The 23,073-nt window shown below is 43.9% G+C and overlaps 1 protein-coding gene across 3 annotated transcripts in view; it reads left to right on the forward strand.

The window, feature by feature from the left end:
* Positions 1–23,073, forward strand: part of OTUD7A (OTU deubiquitinase 7A) — a 388,133-nt gene that overhangs the window by 283,406 nt on the left and 81,654 nt on the right. The gene's annotated exons all lie outside the window — the stretch shown is intronic.

Here is a 23,073-nt window from a genome sequence, read left to right on the forward strand (position 1 = left end):
GATGTGGAGTGTGAGAGCAAGAACGGACTAGAAGCTGACACTAGATTTTCATGTCCAAGTCGAGCTCTGTGAGGCCAGAGAGCAGAGGAAGCTCAAGCCCTGGACTTGGGCCACGTCACGCCTGGGATGCCCTTGGACGCCTGGATTCATTTGCCTCAGCTGCTGTCACTGAGGACCAGAGACTGGATGGCTTAAACAGCAGACATTTCTTCCCATAGTTCTGGAGGCCAGGAGGTCCCAGGCCAGGGCACAGGCTGATGTGGCTGCTGGTGAAGGCTCTCATCCCAGCTGGCATCCTCACATGGCCTTTCCTCTGTGCTCTCATGACGTGAAGAGGGTGAGATCTCTGAGGCTACTTTCTCTTCTTATAAGGACACCAGCCCTGTTAGATCAGGGTCCCAATCTTTATGATCTAGTATAACTTCCATTTCCTTCCTGTCTCCAAATGCAGTCACCTTGGGGATTAGGGCTTCAATGTATGAATTTTGAAGGGGCACAGTTTGGTGCACAGCAGTCCCCAAGGTGAAATGCTGAAGTAGGAGCTGACCCAGGGACGGAAATCCAGGGGAGGTCAGTACTCAGAGGGTGTTTACTGGGAGGAGCCAATGTGACACCCAGAGAGTCGGTGTGGATGCGGAAGAGAAGTGGCCCCAGGGCTGGAGGCGTGTCAGCAAGCAGAGGCCAAGAGGCCTAGAAGGATCCAGAGAGGGAGACCCAAGAGGGCCATGAGTGGCAAGGAAGCCGACCAGCGCCAAAGCGTGATGTCCTGTCACCGTGCCCCACGCAGGATGTGGTCAAAGCAGAGAGTGGTTGCCTCTGCGTTCCTGTGGGAGCCGTGGGTGCAGATGACAAGGGTAGCGTGGGCGAGAGGCGGGAGCGCCATGGAGCATGGTGGCTGCTCCTCTTGCAGCCTTGCAAACCTTGCACGAGTGCTTCTCATTTAGGAACCTGGAGCCTGTCAGGAAAGCAGTCTCGAAGTGCCGTTGCATGCTTCTTCCCCATTTCTGGAGGAGAATGAAGGAAGAGAAGGGCGCAGGGGAGGCAGCCGCTGCTCTCCGGCAATTTCTGCTGCTTTGTCCAGTCCCCATCCACACGCATCCTTTGATGCACATCGAAATGAGCAGGCAACTCCACACCATCCAGCATGTGGCTGAAGACGCTTCACTTCTCACAAACTTCTCACAACTCCATGAGGCGCAAGCCCCATCTGGAACTTCGCTCATCCCTCACCTGGTTGGCTTGTGACCATCTTTGATGAACTGTGACTTGAGGACTGAATTAAGAGCTTATTCACACTTAGCCTTCTGTATGTTCTATGACAAGGAAAGGAGAAGAGTACTCTTTGGTTCATCTTACCATAGATAAATAACAAGCAAAGGAGAAAATCTGCAAATCATCGTGGCCTTGAACCTGGCCCCTGGCAGACACTCTGTTTTGAGTGTTTGTAACACCTGCCCTGCTCCACTTCCCACTCACCCAGCACCCAGACCTTCACATTCAGAGTCTGTGCCATTAACTCAGTATTGTTTTCTGCCATTCACATGCTGGGCAATTGCTGGTTTAACAGTTGTGAAATTTACTCTGCACTTCCTTCAAATTTCTGCTGGCAAAAATCTTGTAGTTCTTTTGATGTGTGTGGGACCTCGTCCCAGGCCATCTTCCTAGTTACAAATCTGAAAACTAAAAAGAGCCGGGCACACCTGCACACTTAAAAAGAAGGTCACTGCTGGGTCTTCAGAAAATAGGGTATTAGCCTCAGTCATGGAGAAGGCAGTGGTACCCCACTCCAGTACTCTTGCCTGGAAAATCCCATGGACAGAGGAGCCTGGTAGGCTGCAGTCCATGGGGTCACAAAGAGTCGGACACAACTGAGTGACTTCACTTTCACTTTTCACTTTCATGCATTGGAGAAGGAAATGGCAACCCCCACACCAGTGTTCTTGCCTGGAGAATCCCAGGGACAGCGGAGCCTGGTGGGCTGCCGTCTATGGAGTCTCACAGAGTCGGACACAACTGAAGCGACTTAGCAGCAGCAGCAGCAGCCTCAGTCAAGGGAGGAGGGGCCGCTTCTGCTGGCTCAGGAGACTCAAGGCCCCCACATTCATCAGAACCTATCTCAGTGTTCTCAGGATCTCATGCAGCTGTCAAGCCCTCATTCTTTCTGCTCACTGTCCGACCCCATTCATGGGAATCCTGGCAAAACTTTAAGCTTGCACAAATCAGCCACTCACAGCATCAAAAAGGTCTGAATTTGGAATCAAATTCATATAGCATAGCTATATGAACTCAGAGGTTCCTAAAGGGTGCTCTGACTCCACAGCTGTACCTGGAGCTGAGCCCCTCATCCCTTGTTACCCAGTGTGGTTGCCTGGTGCAGCAGGAAGGAGAGCCCCTCACAGTCCTGTTGGTTCTCCCACAGCAGCCAAGAACCAGTTTCATCTCTGTGCTTCTGCATTCCTGGCACTGTGCCCAGTACCACCTGTACCCATTAGCATTGGGTGAAGAAGATGGGTGAAGAAGATGGAAGTCACTCCAGCATTCCCAGAAGGGATGGAAGCTAGAGGTTTAGGAAGTTGCAGAAATGGTGCCCTGGCAGGAGCTGTGCTCGGTGGGGAGAGGAGTCACCAGCACTCACTGGGCATCCTCCTTGCAGTCTCAGGAGTCTAGGATCACCTCCACCACCAACTACCCAGTGGCCAGATCACCCCAGCAGGTATGTCTCAGAGGGCTGCCCCAAACCTCCAGCCAGCCTCATGCCTGCAGGCTGCTCAGACATCTGCTCACAGTGCTCCAGAGAAAACTGGCCTGAGCTGCTCCTCCAAATCTTATATGAACACCTCTTACTGGAGACCATCCCAGATCAGTGACCAGGACAGGGCTTCCAGGATCAGCTCCGTGGGTTCCTCTCCTGTGTTACAGGCAGGGTGTGCGACAGCATCAGGCAAAAAGGCATGTGGATGCTGAGTGTGGACCAGGCAGGGCTGGTCCTTCTGTTGCCAGCGGTGATTGTACCGAACACACCTTTCATTGCTGTGCTTTTCTCAGTAAACAGTCCTTCGGTGAAACCCCCTCACATCAGTTTTGTGTGCATATCCATTCTCTTTAGTGGCTGAGTCATTTCCAGACATGGATTGCCATAACTCAGCCAGCCATTTGATGAGTCAGCTTGGTCCTGAATGCCTCCCTCCCACCTCCCTCCCTGAAGATCAAACACTGGGAGCACTCCCAGCTCTCCATTCTCTGTCACTCATGGGGGAGGGCATCTCATCTCTCACCTGTATTGCTGCAGTCACCCCCTAACGTTCCTTCTGCCTTCAACTTGGCCCAGTTCCAATGGTCTCTACTATTTCACCGGAGTAATTGTTCTTAAATGCAAACACTTAATTTTTCTACAATAGAAATCCCACCCTTTTAGATTGTCACAGAACCCCTGTTTGAGTTTCCTGAGACATACAGCAGATAACCATTGACTATTTTACATATGGTAATGTAAGTTTCCATGTTACTCTTTCCATGCATCTCACCCTCTCCTCCCCTCTCCCTATGTCCATATGTTCTTTATGTCTGTTTCTCCATTGCTGCCCTGCAAATAAATTCTTTGGTACCATCTTTCTAGATTCCATATATACGCATTAGTGTTTTCCTGTGGTCGTGTATGGATGTGAGAGTTGGACTGTGAAGAAGGCTGAGCGCTGAAGAATTGATGCTTTTGAACCGTGGTATTGGAGAAGACTCTTGAGAGTTCCTTGGACTACAAGGAGATCCAACCAGTCCATTCTGAAGGAGATCAGCCCTGGGATTTCTTTGGAAAGAATGATGCTAAAGCTGAAACTCCAGTATTTTGGCCACCTCATGCGAAGAGTTGACTCATTGGAAAAGACTCTGATGCTGGGAGGGATTGGGGGCAGGAGGAGAAGGGGACAACAGAAGATGAGATGGCTGGATGGCATCACTAACTCGATGGATGTGAGTCTGAGTGAACTCTGGGAGTTGGTGATGGACAGGGAGGCCTGGTGTGCTGCGATTCATGGGGTCGCAAAGAGTTGGACACAGCTGAGCAACTGAACTGAACTGAACTGATACACTATTTATCTTTCTCTTTCTGACTTACTTCACTCCATATAATAGGCTCTAGATTCATTCACCTCATTAGAACTGACTCAAACACATTCCTTTTTATGGCTGAGTAATATTCCATTGTGTATATGTACCACAACATCTTTATCCATTCATCTGTTGATGGACATCTAGGTTGCTTCTATGTTCTAGCTATTGTAAATAGTGCTGCAATGAACAATGGGATGCATGTGTCTTTTTTCAGTTTTGGTTTCCTCAGGGTATATGCCTAGGAGTGGGATTGCTGGGTCATATGATGATTTTATTCCTAGTTTTTTGAGGAATCTCCATGCTATCTTCCATAGTGGCATAGATATTTTTCTACAATAAAAATCTGATCCAGCCCTACTCCTATTGAAAATGCTTCAGTGACTGGTCTTTGCCCCTGGGATAAAGTCCAGACTTCATGGCACACTTCACAAGACCCTTCAAGGGATGCTCTCTCTCAACATTTCCCTCTCCCTGAATCCTTCAGCTTCCCTAACAAGGCCTCTCCTGACTCCTCCTCTCTGGGCTTTACTCACATGTAACTGCCGTCAGTGCTCAAATGTGCCGGATAGTGATACTTCCAGGTTTATTCAAGTGTTGTCCTCTCCCTGCTCACCTCCTCCTGACTCTGCCAAAATAGCTTTACTCTGCTCTGAGATCTCAGCCTAAGTGAGACATCCTCCAGAAAGCACCTCTGGTCATCCTCCCAGCCTGAGTTAGAGCCTCGCCTAGGTCCCTTGTCAGACCCTGATTCATGCACAACACTTAGGTCTCATTGTTGTCCTCTGACCTCCTGTCTCTCTTCTCTGCATTAGTTAGCTGGTTGCTGGCAGTGATCTATCCAAACACTTACTCAGGCTCTTTATTTCCCCCTCACTCAGCCTTCTTAGCCCTTGGCCTTTCCATGTTCATGCTTGTTACCTCATGTTTGCAGCCCCAGGTATCACGTCTGCATTGTTGTCAGTAAGAGTGGGGAACAACAGCACAAGGCGGCTCACCTCTTACGTCTATATAAAAATTCTTTTCAGACACCTCCCAGTAGAGTTTGGCCCAGATCTGAGCACTGAGGAATGACATCTAGAGATTTAGTGAAGGAGGAAGAGGTGCTATTTAGAGGAAAAGAAGAGAGCAGCATTGGAGTAAGAGAATACAGTGCCTTTGAAGAAGTGAGAGTGGCAGACACCATGCTGTGCGTTAGCTACTGCTTCTCCCACCACCCGAAAAGAAGAGGGAATCAGGAAGGATGGAGAGGGCAGCTCTGTGAATGGGTACAGAGCAGTGACCTTGGATTTATCTGCATCAGGGTTGTCGATCATCTTGAAAACAGCTGCTTTGTAGAGCAGTACTCACAAAAGCCATCTTGCGGCAAGTCAGAGAGTGAAAGTTCACAAACGTAACATCTCTTGTCCTCCAACCTCTGTTTAAATTGTCTGCACGTACTATAGTTGGTAACAGAATACAAAATAGTGCTAGTAAGTTTTTTATTAATATATCCAAAATATCAGTCATATAAAATTTTTATATTATGAAATTTTTATATTATGAGTTGTTATATTTGGACAAACTTCTGGTGAGCTATAACCTCTTGGAAGATTAGTTGAGGCAGCCTTTGGACTGATTTCCTTCTACATATTTCTGTAAAAATAAACTAAAACTAACTGTATAATTACCAGTTCACTTAAAGGACTGGGTATTTCCATTGGTTCTTTCGGTTTCTGTCTGCATTTAATAGCCAGGAAATTCAATATTGTTGCCTGCAAAACGTAAATGAGATCTTCAGCTTATGGCAATATGGCAGACAAAACATTATAGGAAAGTTTTCACTCTAAAACACTTAAAATATGGGTAATTTACCTTAAATCCTTTTGAAATTTTATTTACTGTTTGTTTTAGATAACTAATGTATTCGAACAGTTCAAAACTTAAAAGAACTTAAAGCATTGAACCCCCTTCTGGGCTGTCTACCCAAGTCCTCCCTGACCTGTTAGTTTCTTATTTACCCTTCCAACCTTTGTGTAAACAGATGAAAGTAAACATTTATATATATATTTTTTTCTGTCCTTACTGAAAATGTGACATTATGAATATTTCCCACCTGGCTTATTTCACTCCTAGGGTATGCTGGAGACCTTCCCGTGGCCCCTTCGTTATTCCTTCATGCACATCAGAACATTATGTCGGGGGGAGTGGATTGTAGTTTATTCAAATATTCTCTTATAGGTGGGCATTTAGCTCATTTCATTATTTTACTGTTATAAACAGTGCTACAATGACCATCTTGTACCTACTGCATATTTATTATTCTTTAATCGCTAAGTTGTGTCCAAGTCTTTTGTGACCCTGTGGACTGCAGCACGTCAGGCTTCCCTGTCTTTCACCATCTCCTGAAGCTTGCTCAAACTCATGTCCATTGAGCTGATGATGCCATCCAACCATCTCATCCTCTGTCGCCCCCTTCTCCTCCTGCCTCTAGTCTTTCCTAGCATCAGGGTCTTTTCCAATGAATCAGCTCTTCACATCAGGTGGCCAAAGTATTGAAGCTTCAGCATCAGTCCTTCCAATAAACACCCAGGACTCATCTCCTTTGGATGGACTGGTTGGATCTCCTTGCAGTCCAAGGGACTCTCAAAAGTCTTCTCCAGAACCACAGTTCAAAAGCATCAATTCCTTGGTGCTCAGCTTTCTTTATGGTCCAGCTCTCACATCCATACATGACTACTGGAAAAACCATAGCTTTGACTATAAAGACCTTTGTTGGCAAAGTAATGTCTCTGCCTTTTAATATACTGTCTGGGTTTGTCATGTTTATAGATATTTCTGTAAGATAAATTCCCAGAAGTGGGGTGGCTGAGTCACAGGATGAGGGTGTTGTAATTTTGGTGAATCCTGGAAAATTGCTTTGCTTGCTTGCTTGGGGAATATATCATTCCATACTTTCTCCAGCCAGCAGCTAAGCAAGACTATTCACCCCCTAACTTGGTAACTTGGTAAGTTGGTGGTTGCCAACTTTTGTATTTTGACCCTCTGATATGTGTAAAATGGTTTCGCAGATTTTTTTTCTAATATATTTGTAAATTGCATTTCTTTTGTGAATAAAATCAAGCATCTTTTCATACGTTTCTTATGTTTCATGGACATTTATAATTCTTTTTTTGTGAGCTCTCTGTTCGTGTCCTTTGCCTATGTGTCTTTTGAATAGTTAGTCTTTTTTTCCTTATTGGTTCCGGGCAAAAAACACACACACTGCACACTCACACACATGCACCACACATGCACCACGCAGGAGAACACAGAGACATGCACCTCTCGTATCTGCTCTGTGTGCCCAGTTGGGGGGCCATGGCTGCTTGTGGCTCACAGCTAAGGCCTCCACAGGTGTCATCCCAACCAGAGGATGTCACCTCACCCAAGACTCTACCCTTCTGGGGGGAGACTCCCATCCAGTGCCTTCTTTATGTCCAAGTGTAACAGCTCAACCCCTTCCTGATACCCACCAGGGTTCTTAGCCTTCCCCAATCAAAAAAGTTGACTAGAGACCAGACAAGAAATGCAGGCAAGGTTTTATTGGAATCCCTGCTGCTGCAGGTGGGAGCAAGAATAAGTAACAGGTTCCCGTGCTCACTGGCTTGCTAAGTGAGGGGTAAGCATGTTCCTTATATGAGGTGAGGGTAGGGGTATATGTGTGTGCAGGGGGCATGTGCAGTACCCTGCTTTGGCTCTCTTTAGAAGTGGCAGTTTGGTTTTTCTGTCTTTTGTATCTTTTTGTCCAGAATTTGCCCTAACTGCAGGAAGTAGCAGTTTGGTTTTCTGTCTTTTGTATCTTTTTGTCCAGAATTTGCCCTGACTACACCTGCATGGGGTTGTTTTTAGTCCCATACAGTTTCTTTGTATATTCTTGCTTGAGGAGAGAGGTCCAGGTACAAGTATTGCAGCACTGAAGCTAAGGGTCCCAGATCCCCGCCTATCCCATTACCACAGAGTGGACATCTCTGAAGGGCCACCCTCACTCCCATGCCACCTGCCAGTTCAGCCGAGGCTCTATTGCACCTTCACCCCCCACAGCGTGCCTCCCCTCATATTTTCTCATTAACAGACCTACCTCAAAGATGATGCCTCTTATGTGACAGAAGTTGCAAACATCTTCCCAGTGACATTTGCCTTTTGATATTTTGTATAAATAGAAGTCTCCCTGGGATTTCCCCTTACATTGCATGGTTTTGTCTGATTGTTCATGTATCAGTTATTGAGGTGGTGGGGTGGGTTGGAGGCCTGGAAGTGCCCCTCCCCACTAGCTGCTGTTATGTTTCAGAGCCCCCTGGTTATTCTTAGTTTACCAAATGAACGTTAAACTCTACATGTCTGACTCCAAGAAGGAAAAAAAAATGCTTATATTTATGAGGTCAGATTAAATTTACAAATTAGCTATGAAGAAATGGTGATATTGAGTCTTCCAAACTAAGAACATAGTGTATGCAGTTCTACTCTTGTGCCTTTTGGGGATATCATAATTATTCCACATATGTGTTTTACATATCTCTTTTAAGTTCATTTCTCAGTATTTTTCTTTTAGTTTTCACTATGAATGGAATATTATCTTCCATTATGTCTTCTAACTTATTTTTGTTTATATTTGAAGGCTATTTTTCATGTATGTCAATTCTGTATCCTTTGTATTGGTGCTATTCACAGACTATGTCCGGCTCTCTGCCTCCCTCTAGTGGGAACATGGATGCATTACTCCTCCTGGCCCCTGTGGCTGGATGGGCCCTTTGACTAGTTTTTGCCATGGGGTTGTGAAAAGACTGTGGTGCTCAGAGGGATTGGGGGCAGGAGGAGAAGGGGATAACAGAAGATGAGATGGCTGGATGGCATCACCGACTCTATGGACATGAGTTTGAGTGAACTCCGGGAGTTGGTGATGGACAGAGAGGCCTGGCATGCTGCTATTCATGGGATCGCAAAGAGTCAGACACGACTGAGCAACTGAACTGAACTGTGAACCCAAATGAGGTGACACTTCTGAGTCAGAGTGTTTAATCCTTAGTTGGAGATGCTCCAGGACTTTCTGTCCCTCTGACACATTGAAGGGCAGTTTTTAAGAGTAGCTGCAGAGCTGGAGCTGACCCACAGCAGATTTTTGGGCTGAGCAGAAAAACAAACCTTTGTTGTGGTGGTCTCCCAGGTTTGGAGGCTGTTGCCATAAAATAGCAGGCATTCTGTGAATAGCCCATGTCAGTGTGCTTATCTTAGTGTCTCAGAGTAATTTCTGGTGTAGAGTTTTTACTTTTTATCTAATATGCATATATTCATCTTTCTTATGTCTTGTTGTAATATGTGCCTGGGATTTGTTTTAACCGGGTCTAGTAAGAGACACACACACACAGAAATGACTGTCTTGAAGCAAGAAAGTTTCCCTCACAGTTCTGTAGAGGCGGGAGTCCTAGCACACAGGGCCACCCGGGGAAGCATCAGGGTCAGAAAGCAGAGGGAGAGAGGGGAGCACGTGGACACAAGGTATGCTCTTGTTACTGCAAGAAGGAGTGGGCAAGGCAGGGTAGCTGGTTTAGGAGTGACTGATTGAGTCACTTCAGCAGGCTGCAGCGTGCAGAGGCTGCCCCTGAGCCATCTCTGGCCCTGCATGATTGCCCAGAGCAGGAGGGCCTGACAGAGGAGATGCTTGGGGCTGTGGGCTCTGGATTGGCTTGCTTTCCTTACTGAAAGGCACACTTGCTGGGGAGTCACTTGTCGTTACTAAAAACTGAGAGTTCTGGGAAGAGTGAGCTCTCACAGGTCAACAAGACCTCAAAAATACAGAAATTAAACTGTATGATTAATCCATCTCCACTATGAACAGAACTCCTTAGCATTATAAAGTGGCCTTCTTCATCTTCCGTAATGCCTTTTGGCCTAAATTCAGCTTTATTTGATGTAAGATTATGACCACCTATATTGCCTTTTGTTGTTGTTATGATTATTATTGTTGTTTTATCTCTGCCTGGTAAACCTGATAAACCATGGTTCCTCCCCTTTAGTTATAACCTTTCTGAATCACTTCACTCTGAAAATAGCTCCCATATACAGCACAAGTTGGTCCTTGCTTTTTAAAGTAATATGAAAAATCCTTTTCTTTAACTAGCTGCATTAAACCTATTTAAATTTATTGCTATGGCAGATATGGTTGGTCTTAATTCTGTCATATTATATTTTCTATTTATATATAAATATTTAAATGATTTTCACTATATTTTATTAGCTTTTTATTTTAAAATGTTTTTTCTGCTGTTTAGACCACTTGCATTTTTTATCTAGTGTTTACTTTTTAAAATTCTACTTTTATGTACTGCTATCCTCTTTCCCTTTTTCCTTTGTTTAATGTAATTATTTTTTATTGAAGTATAATTAATTTACAATATTATGTTAGTTTCAAGTGTACAGCAAAGTGATTCAGTTATACATATATATGTACTATTTTTTGAGATTCTTTCCATCATATGTTATTAGCAGATATTAAGTATAATTCCCTGTGCTATACACATTTTATATATATATACATATACATACCTATTTTATATATAGTAGTGTGTATATATTAATTCCAGACTTGCAGTTTATCTTCCCCTCCATCCCATTGTCTCCTTTGGTAACCGTAAGTTTGTTTTCTTTGTCTGTGAATCTGTTTCTGTTTTGTAAATAAGTTCAGCTGTATCTTCTTTTTTACAGTCCGCATACAAGTGGTGTAATGTGGTATTTGTCTTTCTCTGACTGACTTAGTCTGAGGATCTCTAGGTCCATCCATGTTGCTGCAGACAGCATTATTTCATTCTTTTTGTGGCTAAGTAATATTCCATTGTGGGGCTTCCCCGGTGGCTCAGTGGTAAAGAATCACCTGCCACCGCAGGAGACACAGGTTCAATCCCTGGGTGGAGACGATCCTCTGGAGAAGGAAATGGCACCCCACTCCAGTATTCTTGCCTGGGAAATCTCACAGACAGAGGAGCCTGGCAGTCTACAGTCAGTGAAGTTGCCAAGAGTCAGATATGACTGAGCAACTAAACAACAAAATATTCATAAATGTATATATACACACACACACATACCACATCTTCTCTACCCATGTCAATGGACATTTAGGTTGCTGCTCTGTCTTGGTTATTGAAAAGAGTGGGGCTATAAACATTGGGGTGCATGTATCTTTTCAAATTAGAGTTTTCTTCAGATATGCCCAGAATGGGATTGCAGGATCATATGGTAAGTCTATTTTTAGTTTTTTTAAGGAACCTCCATACTGTTATCCACAGTGGCTGTACCAATTTATATTCCCACCAACAGTGTAGGAGGGTTCTCTTTTCTCCACACCCTCTCCATCATTTATTGTTTGTAGATTTTTTGATGATGGCCATTCTGATCAGTATAAATTGATACCTCATTGTAGTTTTGATTTGATTTGCATTTCTCTAATAATTAGTGATGTTGAGTATTTTTCCATGTGTTGGTTGGCCATCTATATATATTCTTTGGAGAAATATCTATGTAGATCTTCCATCCATTTTTTGATTGGATTGTTTGTTTTTTTGATATTGAGCTGCATAACCTACTTGTTTATTTTGGATATTAATCCTTTGTCAGTTGTTTCATTTGTAAATATTTTCTCCCATTCTGTCTTGTTTATGGTTTCCTTTGCTGTGCAAAGGCTTTTAAGTTTAATTAGGTCCCCCTTGTTGATTTTTGTTTTTATTTCCATTACTCTAGGGGGTGGATCAAAGAAAATATTACTGTGATTTATGTCAAAGAGTGTTCTGCCTATATTTACCTCTAGGAGTTTTATAGAATCTGGTCTTACATTTAGATCTTTAATCTATTTTGAGTTTACTTTGTTGATGCTGTTAGAGAATGTTCTAATTTCATTATTTTACATGTAGCTGTCCAGTTTTTTGAGCATTGCTTATTGAAGAAACTGTCTTTTCTTCCTTGTATATTCTTGCCTCCTTTGTTGTGGATAAATTGACCATATGAGCGTGGGTGTATTTCTGGGCTTTGGAATTCCTAGCCACAGCAATCAGAAAAGGAAAAGAAATAAAAGGAATCCAAATTGGAAAAGAAGTAAAACTGTTAAACTGTTTGCAGATGATGATGCTGTACATAGAAAAAGATGCTACCAGAAAGCTACTAGAGCTCATCAATGAATTCAGTAAAGTTGCTGGGTACAAAATTAATACACAGAAATTTTGCATTTCTATACACTAATAACAAAAGATCAAAAAGGGAAATTAATACCACATGATAAATATAATTAATACTGCTATATGTTATATATGAAAGTTGTTAAGAGAATAAATCCTGATGCTGCTGCTAAGTCTCTTCAGTCGTGTCCGACTCTGTGCAACCCCATAGATGGCAGCCTACCAGGCTCCCCCGTCCCTGAGATTCTCCAGGCAAGAACACTGGAGTGGGTTGCCATCTCCTTCTCCAATGCATGAAAGTGAAAAGTGAAAGTGAAGTTGCTCAGTCGTATCTGACTCTTAGCGACCCCATGGACTGCAGCAGCTCCTCAGTCCATGGGATTTTCCAGGCAAGTATGTAGTACTATATGGCATTTATATCTCAACAAAACTGGAAGAGAAACAAAAAGAAAAAAAAAGAGAATTTAAGAAATTACCATCGCATCAAAAAGAATAGAATGCCTAGGAATGAACCTACCTAAGGAGACATAGGAATGGTGCTAAAGCTGAAACTCCAATACTTTGGCTACCTCATGTGAAGGTGACATTGGAAGAGACTCTGGTGCTGGGAGGGATTGGGGGCAGGAGGAGAAGGGGACGACAGAGGATGAGATGGCTAGATGGCATCACTGACTCAATGGACATGAGTTTGAGTGAACTCCAGGAGTTGTTGATGGACAGGGAGGCCTGGCATGTCATGGGGTCAAAAAGAGTCAGACATGACTGAGCGACTCAACTGAACTGAAGGAGACATAAGACCTGTACTATGAAAAATATAAGTCCCTGATGAAAAAAATAAAAGCTGACACAAACAGATTGAAATACATACCTTGTTCTTGGAGAAGAAGAATCAATATTGTTAAAATGACCATATAACCCAAGGCAGCCTACAGATGCAGTGCAATTCCTGTCCAATTAAAATGGCATTTTTGGCAGAACTAAAACAACAAAAAAAATTTAATTTGTATGGAAACACAGAAGACCCCAAATATCCAAACAGTCTTAAGAAAAAAGAACATAATTGGAGATATCATGCTCCCTGACTTCAGACCATATTACAAAGCTGCAGTCATCAAAATAGCATGGTACTGGCACAAGAAGACATATAGATCAATGGAACTGGTTAGTTTTGTGATTTAAAATATCTTTCTGATATTTAGAAGTTATGTTTTTATCTGGTGATTATTTAAAAATTTCTACCTTGATGTATTATTCTTTCCCTTTTTCTTATAGTTGGTGTCAGTGATCTGCCTCAATAAAACTAATTTTATCTTCTTCCTCTTCCCACTCTCTTCTACCATCCAATTTAGTTAGTATTATATCATTCACATGTTTCTAGTGTTTTCCTTAGTCCTGTTACATATGTTCACCCTCCACTCTTGGGCGATGGATCAGCCCCAGGGCAGCCAGTAGCAGCAGTCAGGCTAGGGAGCCCTCTGCTGCTGAGTGTCCTCCAACATCGGTTCCAGTCTTCCCCAGACCCCCTTCCCAGCCACTCCAGTGGGACCTCTGCCTCAACCCCCGGCAGCACTTTGACCAACATCCAACAGCCAGTGAAGGTTTACACACTAAACGAGGACCAGCAGTGGGACAACCAGGGCACCGAGTGTCACCCAGCTCCGTGGAGCAGCTGAAGGGCATGTCTCTGCTAGTCAGAGCCTGAAAAACTTGGTCCACTGGAGAAGAATGCAAACCACTTCAGGATTCCTGCCTTGAGAACCCCACGAACAGCATGAAAGGAAAAATATGTGACACTGAAAGAGGAACTCCCCAGTGTGGTAGGTGTCCAATATACTACTGTGGAAAAGCAGGGAAATAGCTCCAGAAAGAATGAAGAGGCTGAGCCAAAGTGGAAGCAACACCCAGCTGTGGATGTGTCTGGTGGTGAAAGTAAAGTCCAATGCTGTAAGGAACAGTGTTGCCTAGGAACCTGAAATGTTAGGTTAAGTCCATGAATCAAGGTAAATTGGATGTGGTCAAACAGGAGATGGCAAGAATGAACACTGACATTCTAGGATATAGTGAACTAAAATGGATGGAAATGGGTAAATTTAATTCAGATGACCATTGTGTCTACTACTGTGGGCAAGAATCCCTTAGAAGAAACAGAGTAGCTCTCAAGGTCAACAAAAGAGTCTGAAGTGCAGTGCTTGGCTACAATCTCTAAAACGACAGAATGATCTCCATTCGCTTCCAAGGCAAACCATTCAACATCACAGTATTCCAAGTCATGCCCCAACCACTAATGCCGAAGAAGCTGAAGTTGAACGATTCTCTGTAGACCTTTGAGACCTCCTAGAACTAACACCAAAAAAAAAGATGTCCTTTTCATTTTAGCAGACTGGAATGCAAAAGTAAGAAGTCAAGATATACCTGGAGTAATAGGCAAGTTTGGCCTTGGAGTACAAAATGAAGCAAGGCAAAGCCTAACAGAGTTTTGCCAAGAGAACACACTGGTCATAGCAAACACCCTCCTCCAACAACACAAGAGACGACTCTACACATGGACATCACCAGGTGGTCAATACTGATATCAGATTGATTATATTCTTGGCATCTGAAGATGGAGAAGCTCTATACCATCAGCAAAAAAACAAGACCTGGAGCTGACTGTGCTTCAGATCATAAACTCCTTATTGCAAAATTCAGGTTCAAACTGAAGACAATGGACACTAGTCCATTCAGGTATGACCTAAATTAAATCCCTATGATTATATAGTGGAGGTGATAAATAGATTTAAAGGACTAGATCTGGTAGGCAGAGTGCCTGAAGAACTATGGATGGTGGTTCATACTGTTATACAGGAGGTGGTGACTAGAACCATCCCCAAGAAAAAGAAATGCAAGAAGACTAAGTGGTTATCTGAGGAGGCCTTACAAATAGCTGAGAAAAGAAGAGAAGTGAAAGGCAAAGGAGAAAAGGAAAGATATACCCAACTGAATGCAGAGTTCCAGAAACCGCAAGGAGAGATAAGAACATCTTCTTAGGTGAACATTGCAAAGAAATAGAGAAAAACAATAGAATAGGAAACACTAGAGATCTCTTCAAGAAAATTAGAGATACCAAGGTAACATTTCATGCAAAGACGGGTACAATAAAGGACCTAACATGAGCAGAGGCGATTAAGAAGAAGTGGCAAGAATACACAGAAGAACTGTACAGAAAAGGTCTTAATAAACTGGATAACCACGATGGTATGGTTGGTTACTCACCTAGAGCCAGACATCCTAGAATGTGAAGTCACGTGGGCCTTAGGAAGCATCACTACAAACAAAGCTAGTGGAGGTAATGGAATTCTAGCTGACTTATTTAAAATACTAAAAGATGATGCAGTTAAAGTGCTGCACTCAGTATGTCATAAATTTGGAAAACTCAGCAGTGGCCACAGCACTAGACAAGGTCAGTTTTCATTCCAATACCAAAGAAGGGTAATGCCAGAGAATGTTCAAGCTGCCACACAATTGCACTCATTTCACATACTAGCAAGGTATTGCTCAAAATCCCTCAAGCTAGGCTTCAGCAATACATTAACTGAGAACTTCCAGATGTACAAGCTGGATTTAGAAAAGGCAGAGGAATCAGAGATCAAATTGCCAACATCTGCTGGATCATAGAAAAAGCAAGGGAATTAAAAAAAAAAATTACTTCTGCTTGTTTGACTGCACTAAAGCCTCTGACTATGTGGATCACAACAAACTGGAAAATTCTGAAAGAGATGGGAATACCAGACCACCTTACCTGACTCCCAAGAAACCTGTTTTCAGGTTAAGAAGCAATAGTTAGAACTGGACATATACCCAGTAGACTGGTTCAAAATTGAGAAACTATATCAAGGTTGTACATTGTCACCCTGCTTATTTAACATATATGCAGAGTACATCATGTGAAATGCACGGCTGAATGAGGCACAGGCTAGAATCAAGACTGCCAGGAGAATTATCAGTTACCTCAGAAATGCAGATGATACCACATTAATAGCAGAAAGTGAAGAAAAACTAAATAGCCTCTTGATGAAGGTGAAAGAGGAGAGTGTAAAGCTGGCTTACAATTCAGCATTCAAAAAACGAAGATCATGGCATCTAGTCCCATCATGACATGGCAAATAGATGGGGAAACAATAGAAACAGTGACAGACTTTATTTTCTTGGGCTCCAAAATCACTGTGGACAGTGACTCCAGCCAGAAAATTAAAAGGTGTTTGCCTCTTGGAAGAAAAGCTATAACAAACCTAGACAGCATATTTAAAAGCAGAGACGTCTCTTTGCTGACATAGGACTGTTTAGTGAAAGCTATGGTTTTTCCAGTAGTCATGTATAGATGCCAGAGTTGGACCATAAAGAAAGCTGAGCACTGAAGAATTGGTGCTTTTGAACTGTGGTGTTGAGAGTCCCATGGACAGACAGCAAGGAGATCAAACCAATGAATCCTAAAGGAAATCAACTCTGAATATTCATTGGAGGGACTGATGCTGAAGCTGAAGCTCCAGTACTTTGGCCACCTGATGCTAAGAGTGGACTCATTGGAAAAGTCCCTGATGTTGGGAAAGATTGAGGGCAAGAGGAGAAGGGGGGGCAACAGAGGATGAGACAGTTGGATGGCATCACTGACTCAATAGACATGAATTTGAGCAAACTTCAGGAGATAGTGAAGGACAGAGAAACCTGGCGTGCTGCAGTTCATGGGGTCCCAAAGAGTTGACCACAACTTAGCAACTGAACAACAAATTATATATGTTCAGATGTGTATATTTGATCTCCCAACTTTGAATACTGTCTTGTACTCCCATGTAGTGCAGCTGAGGCAACTGTGGTGGCCTCTGCTGTCTACCATTTTCATTTTGGCAGAATATTCTCCTGTCATTTGTATCTGTACCTTTGCTTTTACTTGGCTGCACATTTAAATACGTTTACTGCTCCCTCAAATTTCCCTTTGGTAAACCTCCATTCATTCTTGACTGGCTGGTACTCATCTTCTCCTAATTTTCTCAAGAACAATCCATGAGACTATTATTTCCTGAACTCATACCTGTTTTAAATGGGTTGTCTGTAGCCTTTATCCATGAAAGAATAGCCTAGATGGGTATAAACATTTCTTAGCTCACACTTCTTTATTTCTTTCAGTATCTTCAGGCATTGAATTTGGCTGCCAAGAACTATGTTATCAGCCTGATTGTTTTTCCTTTTTGCTGAAATATTCAAATAATTCTCTTTATCTTTAAAACATAATAATATTATAAGGCTATATCATGAACACTGTCCTTATATTTCTTTATTATACTAGGGCAATCTTCTTGTGGCCTTTCAATCTGTTAAGATCAAGTATTTATGTTAGAAATTCTCTGTTTTGAAAGGCTAAATCTGTGATTGCTTAGATTTCTCTCCTGAAACTGACATCTCCTCTGCTCCTTATTTTCCTCCCCTTTTCCCTGATTGGATACCCAGGATCACTAGATGATGGCTATCCCGTTTTTGTTTCTTCTTAATTAATCAAAGGATATTGTGGAGCTTGTATATTTTAAATTGTTTAATATGTACATTTGTGTGAATTAAGTTTCCACAGTGGTTAAGAATATGCCTGCCAATGCAGGAGACACAGGAGACACGGGTTTGATCTCTGGGTCAGGAAGATTCCCCTGGAGGAAGAAATGGCAACCCACTCCAGTGTTCTTGCCTGGAGAATCCCATGGACAGAGGGGCCTGGTGGGCTACACTCCATGGGGTCACAAAGAGTTGGACATGGCTGAGCACGCACACACACACACAATTTTTCTGAAATGATGAGATAAAGCATAATATACGGGCATGGTAGTATGTATTGTTTTAAATTTCTTTTTTTGAGAATCAGCCAAAAAGGGAATCACAAGCACCCAGATGTGGACCACAGTGTCTGTTCATGGCAATGTAATTTCACATGACAAATGCTTTCCTTTATCTTGAAGTTTCATGAAATTTTATTACCATTGCATTTTAGCATACCATTTTGTTGAGTTTGCCTGATGATAAGGGAATAATAAATTACTTCCATATGATAAGAAAAATGCTTTCCCTTTTAATCATAGCTTTCTTATTTTGAGCTCCAGTGATGTATGTGTGGCATTCCTTTCACCTGTAGTCTCTGTCTCCCATTTCCTCCATAACCTTTTGTTTCTTTATTTCTGTCTCATTTTGTTCACTTTACTAATTTTCATTTTTCTGTTTTTTACTGTGGTAGCTGTACCTGTTTTCTCTCTGCTTCCTTATAATGGAACTTCATCTCTGAAATTATTTTAACTCTTTTTTTTCCTCTTTTCTCCCCTGAGTTTAGTCAGTTCCTGTTTCACAGCTTCCCATGGGCTCATACATTTCTGCTTCATTGTTTTCCTTAATGGATGTGATGCTTTAGTGCTAAATTAAAGCATACATACCCCTTCAGGAGACAAAATGAAATACGGTGTTTAACTTGAGATCAGACCCCACTTGATGTTCCTGTTGAGACAAAAATCAAAATGAATTAGAAGCGTAAAACACAAGCACCTCACCAGTAGACTATGCTGGAAGGTGAAACCTGTACCTGCTGGTACCCAGTCACCTGCAGGTAACAAACACAAACCGAGGCAGCGCCCAGGAGGAAACATTTGTCAGGCAACTGCCTCCACCACTCGAGGCTTCAAGTTGAGAAACTGCAGACAGTGATACTGTCCTACCAGAAATACTGACCTTGGAGCAATACTGCTGGAACATCTTTGGAAACTCAGGTCGGCTACAGGAGAAAAAGACTATTTCTAGCTGTGCAAATTGCTCTTGCAAATCAAATCAGGATTCTGCACGTAAAGAATCGGAGGGGAATATTGATTGGATAATTGACTAGCATCTGCCGTTGTTGAACATTTGGCCTGGAAACTTAGGATACAGACTGTAACTGGACCTATGGTTATTCCCATAGAGGTGGACTTAATCTTCAAAATGGGATATAAATTAAGAGGAAACAAAGAACAAGAAGAAAAATGGTGGGGGTGGGGGGAATCAGTGTGCTCTAAGGGCAGGGAAAGGCGAGGAGCCAGCAGTGGGGACAGAGTGTTCAGTCATAGGACGCAGGGGCTGTTAGGATGTCATGTTGGACAGAGGCCTTCTGGTGTCTGCCTAGTGGCCTGGTGGCCTGCTAGTGTTCAGGGGATGGCCTGAGTGACACATGAATGAGAATTCCGTGTCGTACAGGTGAGTCTGTGGGGAGCAGAGTAAAGACCCAGCAGGTGAAAACACTGGCAAGGTTGGGGTGGAAGGATCCGGAAGGAGGGAAAGTCCTGTTACTGAGTCATGATGGCACAGGAGAGGGCACAGGAGAGGGAGATTTCAAGGGTGGTCAGCGGCCAGGAGCCCTGACACCCACAACAAGGTCGGGTTCAAGGGAACTGTAACCCCCAGAAGCTTAGGCTTTGATCAGGACAGACCTGGATTTGAATCTCAGTTCTGTCACTTGCAAGCTGGATTTCAACTGTAAGTGACAGAGGTTAGACTATTCATAATAAATGAAAGCTTGTTATGAATAGTCTCAACACTAAGAGCTGTCCGTGTGCTCAGAACTGTACAAATGCAGTCTCCTCGCCACACTCACCCCTCCTTGGCACTTCCATTTGGTGCATTTTATTATCCCAATTGCACAGAAATGTAACCTGAGGTTTCCCGTGTCACGGAAGTAGCCAGGGAGTGGGGCCAGACCCAAAGCCCGGGCTCTTTACTGCTCTGCTGAACCCTCCTCTAACAAGTGAGCTGGCTTCAGGGCTTGTAGCCTGTGGCTGCCCCAGTCACCCAGCTGTGCGTTCCGCCCGGCCTCAGCCCACTCCATCACTGTTGTGGTGCCACCATGGTGGGCCTCTGTGCCCTTTCACCTCATCTTCCCTCCGTGTGACATCTGTTGGGACTCTCCCAGACTGAAGAGCAGACAAGATGAAAGGGGATCTTGAAAGGTGTGCTCTCTGAGCACCAAACCCTACTCCTAGGCCATCAGGAGCCTGTCCCTCTCCACTATATTTTCTGTCTTTAGATACAGTCTGTATGACCCACCAGTGTCAAGCCCATCCCTGGGGCATCCATCCCTGTCCACGTGTCTGTAAGTTACCACTTGCGTTCCTGGTTGTCCTGAGCAGCTGTCTTTGGAACTGTGCAGAGCTGGAAGCAGATCTCAGACCCCCTTAACTTCTGAGGACTCCATCTGCTGTCCATCGTGCTTGCTTCCCCTTCAGTGGCCTCATGGACCCTTTCCACGTGCATAGACACTGGGGTCCTGGATCCCTGAGGAATTCTGAATTCTTTAAAATCTTAAAGTCACGCACTTGGGGCTCATTTGGGAGCTGTGATTTGTGGACAGTGCTGCTCCCTCCATCTTCGCTCTCACCTCATACTTACTGGATCTCCATTTGCTAAGAGGTGTGGCTCAGGTTAGAACCAGGATGCTTGCCGGTTAAGGATATGACAGGTGTTTAGCAAACTGGGCAGGAGTCCAGGGCAGTGATGGGAGAATACAATGGAGGCAAGAGCAAGTGGGAAAACTCAGCGAGTGAGAGGTCTCTGGGCAGGAGATCAGAGCGGACTGGCCTTTGCTGATGGCTGGACACGTGCTTCCCAGCATAACCCCAGCTGATCCTCTAGGCATGCAGGAGGAACATACCCTCACCCTGGAGCGCTGGTCCACAGAGGCTATGCATGATCTCTGGGATGCTGCCTTCATGCTCCAGCCTAATCACCTGTGATGGGAACGTAGATCAGGGGCTCTGGAAGGATCTCCTGTCGGGCATGGGTAGTAACAGCAGGACACACTCTCCCAAGGGTGGAGAAGCACAGTTGGCTGGCTCCTGGGAGCAGGAGCTGGGGTGGGGCACAGCTCTGCTAGGACCAGGTCTTGTGTACAGGACAGCCCTGCAGGAAGATGCAGTCAGTGGGAAGATGAGATTGGAGGGTTCGCATGCACTGTGGTGCAGCAACCTTCTAAGCCTCACTTCCTGTTTGTGAGGAGCCAGAACAATTCCTGCTCCCCGTGGCGCTGTGGGACGATGAAATTCCTGGCTCACTCAGTGCTCCACGCGGGCTGTTTGCCTCACAGCCAGTATTTGTGGGGCTGGTGCCATTGCTAATACATGCCCCCATATTAACGTGTCTGCATTCCATGATAAGGTTGCGTTCTCAGTGCCTCTCCTCCACCTCCCCTCTCCCTGCCCTTTCTCCCCGACAGTTTCAGCCCTCCTGGGACATTTGCTACCCTTGGCCCTGCTTTAGAGCGAGGTGCCCACCCAGGTCATCGCCCCTCCTAAGGAATAATGTCCCTAAAGGCAGAGCCTGTCCTGCCCTCGGTAGACCACACGCTGGAGCACAGATGCCCATTTGATAGACACAAGCACTTAGACTAGAAACTGCATTTGCGACCACGCAGGCAATATGTGTACACTGTGATTGGTAGTTGTATGTAAGAGTGAAAGAGAGTGCTTTTATTTCTGCTTCAACTGGTTTCTGTGACACAACTACCAAATGGTAATGGGGCTGCCTTCCGCAAAGGACTCCCACCTGTCACCACTTACAAAAACACCCCCAGACCTTGCTGAGGTTCAGCTGAATAACCTGAATGATTTCGTTTGCTTTTCTTCCCCACTGAGATATGCAAAGATGCTTCTGTTGTGTCTTTGTTACCTGACTGTGAAAGAAAAAAATTGGATTAAATTGTAAATGATTGTATGATAGAATTTAAACATTTTCTGATTGATAGTATCAAGTCTGTGGCAGGAAAAATAAATTAGAAAGACCAGAGGAAGATGTTCAGATATTATTTTAGACATTCAAAGCCTCGTTCTGTTGTCTGTACCACTTAATTAGTCAATATAGTAAATACCTGCATTTTGAAGTTAGTTGGGAGAAGATAAGATTTTATTTGCTTTTTAAAACTAGAGCTAAGCTTTTAATTCTTTGCCTTTAAAAAGTACATGGTTGCCTAATGGAGTCGGATGCAATGTGCGCTACCTCCTTCCTTCCATTGCAAGTCCACCAAATCTCAGAGTCAGGGATCAGAGCTCCCACTCTGAGTCCAGACCCCATCAGCTTCCCCTCGTGCTGTGAACCCCCAGCACCCATCCCCACCAAGTGTGCCCAAGGCGGGCAGAGCTGTCTTGCCTGGTGCCCCACCCAGTTCATCACCTGAGCTCTGAGGTGGCCTCCCACCAAAGCTCCCACTCAGCGAGCACCCCCCACCCCGAGCCTCTGCCCTCTCCAAACTAAGCTTCAAGGCAGCACTAAAATACTGAGCGAGAGCCCAAAGAAAACGTGGAAATTCTTTTTGTTTACTTTTTCTTCCTCTGTGCTTTGCTTCCCTCGGAAAATAAGCTCTGCAACTAGGTTTTCAGAGGCATGGAAGGTTCTGCAGGGTCTATGAATCTAAGGCCAGGATAGTAGGTACGTCATGTACCTCAGAGGGACCTCGGGCGTGGGTGAGAAATTCTGCTTTTAGAGTACACATCCGACCATTTTACTCCTTCGAAAAATGAGAACTAAAACTACAAGGGCCTACTGTATAGCACAGGCAACTATATTCAATATCTGGTAATAACCTATAATGGAAAGGAGTCTGAAAAAGAATAGGCCTATATCTGTGCAGGTATAACAGCCTCTTTGCTCTATACCTGAAACACTGTAAATCAACTATGCTTCAGGTTTTGTTTTTTTTTTTTGAAAAGGGTAATGAAAGTGTTCTGGGATTGTGTAATGTGGATAGTGGCACAACTCTGTGACT

This window comes from Bos indicus, chromosome 21 (genome assembly GCF_029378745.1).
Source record: "Bos indicus isolate NIAB-ARS_2022 breed Sahiwal x Tharparkar chromosome 21, NIAB-ARS_B.indTharparkar_mat_pri_1.0, whole genome shotgun sequence".
NCBI lineage: Eukaryota > Metazoa > Chordata > Mammalia > Artiodactyla > Bovidae > Bos > Bos indicus.